Source organism: Spermophilus citellus (assembly GCF_964194105.1).
Source record: "Spermophilus citellus genome assembly, chromosome: 11".
Classification (NCBI taxonomy): Eukaryota; Metazoa; Chordata; class Mammalia; order Rodentia; family Sciuridae; genus Spermophilus; species Spermophilus citellus.
The window spans coordinates 113,239,650-113,245,649 of record NC_138192.1 but is presented as its reverse complement, the minus strand read 5'-3'; positions in this window follow the sequence as shown (position 1 = coordinate 113,245,649).

The window sequence follows — 6,000 nt, the reverse complement described above, 5'->3', positions numbered from 1 at the left end:
GGCTGCCATTTGACCTTTGCATCAAACCTGCCCCACCTCCACTTAGTTATGTCCCCTGCACTTTCTTCCCTTGATTGGACTTTGTCCTTGGTATTTGTTCCCATCTCTCCTTCCTGATCTATCTTGAGACTGAAAATTCTGTGTTTGTTACCAGTATAACTGGCACTAGCTTCAATTCCAGGTCCAAGATCATATATCCAATTGCTGCCATTTTGAATCAAACTGTGCCCAGTAAGCAGCTGCCTCTGAATTATGTCTTGCCACATTTTCTTAGTATTCAACAGAACAGCTTGCTGGGGCTCAGCTAACTAATACTCCCAAACTAATTGTGGTTCATATCAAACATGTACACTTTAAAAAATAAAATGAAATGGCTTAAGTAAAAGTGATATGGATTTATTTAAAAACATTCAGTAGTACTGACAAAAGGTGGTACTAATAATTAGGCATTAATCTCAAAGAAGGATTTGGGAAGTCAAGCATTGCATCTTTACTACTTTAGCTCATTCGAAACACCCAATATGGAACTACACCCGTAACAAGGACTCAACAAATATCTCTTTATTGATTGCTTGGTTATTGAGTCTCAAAATTCATAATTTTGACAAATATTGATATAATAAAACATGTCACAAAGTCTGTTCCTACTTCCAGTCCTCTTTAGCAGCCTTGGCACACTCTCCAAATTATTATGTTCTTATGTCCCTCCCAGCCACATTTCATTACAGGAGTGACAGCAGTGAAGTAGCTGAGTGAACGTAGTGCCTGTTCATAAAATCATTTCAAGCAAAGGGCTTCAAGATCCTTCCAGCTGTTATTCAAATCTGTATCGTTATTTACTGTAGAACATAAAACATCAAGGTCTCAATATATTTTCTCCCTTCTTGAACTAACACCAGGCAAGTTATGTGTCAGAGCATTGAAGTCCAATAAAGTTGGTCACCTCAGAATTTGTTTCCTCAAACATTTTATTTTTTCTCTAAACTGTGGATAATTAGAATTGACTGTCACATGAACTTTAAGGAAATTAAATGCAGGTTAAAGCTTTAGTGCTGGGCTGGGATGTGGCTCAAGCGGTAGCGCGCTCGCCTGGCATGCGTGCGGCCCGGGTTCGATCCTCAGCACCACATACAAAGATGTTGTGTCCGCCGATAACCAAAAAATAAATATTAAAATTCTTAAAAAAAAAATCTTTAGTGCTTTGAAAGGTGTGGGCAACATGTAATGGGTACAGATCATGGAGAAGTTACTATGTATCAATTTTGAGATTAAACACTTTGGTGTTGCTGACATTCTGTAACTTTTTATTATGTTTTTTTTTTTTAAATAAGCCACACTGGTTGCCATGGAAGTGATTATGACATCACAGAGGACGATGACTTCTCATAATCTATAAGCAGCCAGAGCAGATGTGCTTGTAAGAAACAAAGATCTTGTTTTCATACAAATGTTCTCAAAATAAAACACAAAGGAAGAAAAAATACCCAGAGCACATAATGCAAAGAAAAAGAATTGCTTTTAAATAGGATGTTTTACAAAGTTTTCCATAAAGCCTCAGCTGTTCCTCAAAGCACAACCAGCTTGAACATAGATAGACGTGAAATTACAGTATTCACAAAATTAGTATTCAGCTTGCAGAATCTCTCCTTTCAAAGGCTTCATGCATGCTTTATGCGTGCACAATTATAGAAGCAGGTAATGAGAGAAATTCTGATTTCCCCCCCCATTGTTGTTATTGAATTTAGCTAGGTAAGTCTTAATAAAAATCACTTTGTTAAAAATAAGTCTAAGCAATAATTTATTAACTATTGAAAAGATCTTTTGGCTCTTATTATAAAATACATTGGATGTTCTCTCTAAAACATACATTCTTTTCATAGAGATAGGTACAAATATCTGCTTTTACTTAAGAATTGAAGTTGAGCAACAATTAATCTGCAAGCTATAATAATTTTTTACAATTTTATTATTTCACATCACAATTAATTTCACTTCAATTACTAGAGATTTTTTTAAAGGATATTCAAAGTTTATGGCTATGACCTCCTGAAATATAATAGATATGATAAACAATATATCAAATGAATGGATTATGTCAAAATAGATTACAATGTTTTCATTACATCATGTTGAATTTAATCCTATATACCTCATGGCCATTGATATCCTCCTAAATTAATTCTTCATATTCTCAAATATCTCTCTCAGTAACCTCAAATATTTCTTAGAATTAATCAAAGTTTATGTAATAAAAATGAATTAATTATAATAAAGTTCTCACTCCTTGCAATAAAAAAACCTGACATTCAACTTGCAACATGAATGTGCCAATAAAATTTCTAAGTTCTTATATAACTGAGAGATTATGAACAGTGAAAAGGAGATAAATTAAATGTTTTGACAATTCCTAAGTTATTCTTCTCTTTAAGAAATCTACTATAGAATATGCTTTTGCATGAAAACAGAAAAGATAAAGACTCAGATTCATTGATTGGTTAGAATTCTGCATTATTATTAAGTGCATATATATTTAACTTTCAACTTCACATTCAAAATTATTTTTTCATTGAGAAACAGAAGATACTACAAGAATTACATAAAAAATAAAAACAAGTAAAGATAGGCAAAGAATCAAAAGTAAAAGTTCACTATGTTTTCTAGCCTGAGTTAAAAGAAATTGAGAATAAGTTAACAGGTGCTCTTTGATCCTCCTTTTAGTTCTGTGATCATATTGAAGTCATACACTATTTTAAGACATAAGCTCACTTTTAAAAAGTACATAATATAAATACAGTACTTTAAATGGACACCAATGTTTGAGGTGTATATTGAGAACTGAAAGACCATGATAATATAATTTCTGAATAAGAGTGCTAAAAACACTTGGCAGGATTTTTATAAACACTGAAAAGATTGAGGAGAAACCAAAGAAATGTTGGTTTAAGAACTGGATAAGACAATAATAGCTGGGTTGATTTAGGCAAAGAGCAAAGACCTAAATAAAAAATTGCATAGGTATTTGTACAAAAAGAGAAAAGAAAATGCATTTAAAGTTTTTTAATGAATGAGTGATTAGATAGTGTTGAAATATTTTACAATAATGTATTGAAGAAGGACTCCATCTCTATGATAATTTTTACTAACAAAGATAACACTAAATCTGTGTAAAGCTCTATATTAGGAAATAAGAACACGATAAAAAAAGATGACCCAGACTTTTGCTAAAATTGCTGTAACATGGTATGGCAGAAAAAGACATATACTACATGAAAATATATATTTTATTGTGAGCTAAATGATAACATTATTGATGTAGACAGTAGATGCTAACTAAATTAACTTACATGAAATTACAAAACATGTATTCAAGTACATGGCTATCACATAGTTCAGGGATAAATAGAGTTGTGATGTAGTGATTTATAATGAAAGTACATGTAAGGTATGATAGGCCATTTTGGATTTTCATATACAAAGATTTTATCTCTAGGGTTTTTTTTTAATCTTTGATTTGCCTTCATTTAAAAATGCTTAAGCCAATTAAAAATGCTTTAAAAACTTTTTTTTTCAATTAAAAAATGCTTAAGCCAAAATTTTCCATTTTAAATACTCCCAATAAGTTCAAATGAACAAAAACTGAACAGTTTTTAGTCTTTGAAGGAGAAAGTTGGCAAACAGCCCTAAACTGTGTGCTCCCTACCAGAGTCTAGGTTAGTTTAGCTGATTGTGGCTGTGTGATTTTTTTTTTCCTAGATAAGGACAGATTCTCTGCTTTATAGCTGGCTGAGATACCCTTAGAGAAATCTTAATGTAGTATATTTTATTGGGAATATTGCATTTTGAAGAGCAAGTATGAGAAATTGGTCCTCTAATCTGTGTGGTAGAAAATATGTTTTTATTTGATTTTTCTTTTAAAAATATTCACTACCTAATGTAGCCAGGCATGATGGTGCTTGCCTGTAATCCCAGTCACTCAGGAGGCTGAAGCAGGAGGATCCCAAGTTTCAGGACAGCCTCGGCAACTTAGACCATGTCTCAGAATAAAGATAAATAAACAAAAAGGTCTGGGAATGTGGTTCAGTGGAAGAACAGCCCTGGGTTCAATCCCCAGTACCAAAACAAAACAAAACAAACAAACAAAAATCTATATAAAAATTTTAAAATATTGGGAAGAAAATTAATAGGAAAATAAGGTTCAAAGCAATGGTTGGTTTTATTCACTGCTTTTATTAACTATAATAACTTCAATCACTCTAATTCAAGAATGTCCTTAGTAAAACTGCCTTTCAGAATATTTGCTTGGTTGGTTTATTAAGGAAATAAAGAGGATCTAACTCTTATCAGAGAGCAGATATTCTCAGCTTTGATTGATCAGTTACAAATATTAACAGATTTAATCTTTATTTTTTAAAAAAAATTCAGAAATAAGCACTGTTATTTTTATCTACTTTTAACAGATGAGGAAACAGAGGTTAATGACTTGTCCAACTGTAAAGTAACAGTAAGTAGTAGATCTAGGATTTGAAGTTAGGCCTTTGGATTGAAAGCTCTTGATTGTTGTACCACCAAAGATACTTTTGTCAGTGTCCCTTAGGGAAGAAAAAACAAAAAAACAAAACTCTAAAACAATACATACATAAAACAACATATAATACAACATATGTTCATTTTATATATATATATATATATATATATATATATATATATATATATATATATACACACACACTATATATATATATGAATGTGTATATATGTACGTAGCTAGACGTGTACGTCTGACACATATGTACATATACACAAGCATGCACGTGTGCATGTGTGTATACATATATATATAAAATATTGTTTGGGTTGATGATGTCACAGGTTTCCTAGACAACTAGGGCTATGTAACCTATAGTTTGTTTCCTATTTTGGCTGGTTGCTATGATTTCAGAAGTAAGTTTTGTATCCATTTGTGTTTTTTTCATAATCAGAATTTCTTGATTGTTTTTCTTCTTTCTCTTTCCCTTCGTAATTTCTTATACACACACACACACATACACACACACCCATATGTGTATATACATATATTTTTTTCTTATTGTTCTCTGGATTTAACAGGATTCAAATTATTTTAGGAAATATTGGTAGATAAATCAAACAACTTCAAACAATAGCCACAAATCAGTCTTGAATAGAATTCCTTCCTGTTTTCAAACTTATAAATCAAAGAACTGCTATCAATCATTTAAAATAAATCTTGGCTAAACTAAACTGAAAGTTCATCCAAAACCAGTGATTTTAACTTCTTATAATATTTAACAATAGAAAAATAGACACATTTATTTATATTCAGCCTTTTCAAAACATTTATTCACTCATTCATTCATTAGCAATGAAAGAACCTGTGATTAATAGGCCTACTTGGTATATTGAAGATAAGGATCATGGTGTTGTGGTAGAGTTTTGTTTTGTTTTGTTTGTTTTTTAGTACTAGGGATTGAACCTAGGAATACTGTACCACCCAGTCCATTTTATTTTTTATTTTTCTCAATTGCTGAGGCTGGCTTCAAACTTATGAACCTCCTGCCTCAGCCTCCCAAGTCATGGGGATTATAGGCCTGTGCCATTGGACCTGACTAATGATGATCTCCTAGTTTTGCAATCCTAGATAAAATGATACCATGTTTGTTATTTCTTCAAAGATTAGAGAATTATAAACAGTGTTTCTATATGACTGAGTTCTGCTACTAATTTTGAGAAATCATTTACATTATGATTTGCATGTTTCATAGATCCTCCTTTTATTACAGAAGTTTGATTCTTGCAACTTGAGATTTTGGTTACTTTTTAGTATTATTATTTAATTTCATGTATGAGGAAGCCAGGACAAAAGCAATGAAGTGACCCAATCAGAGTAAAACAATCAGTTAGTGGTGGGGTTGGAATTAAAAATGACTACTAGAATAGTGTTCTTTAAGGAATCAAACATTGCAAATATACCCCAACCTTCTG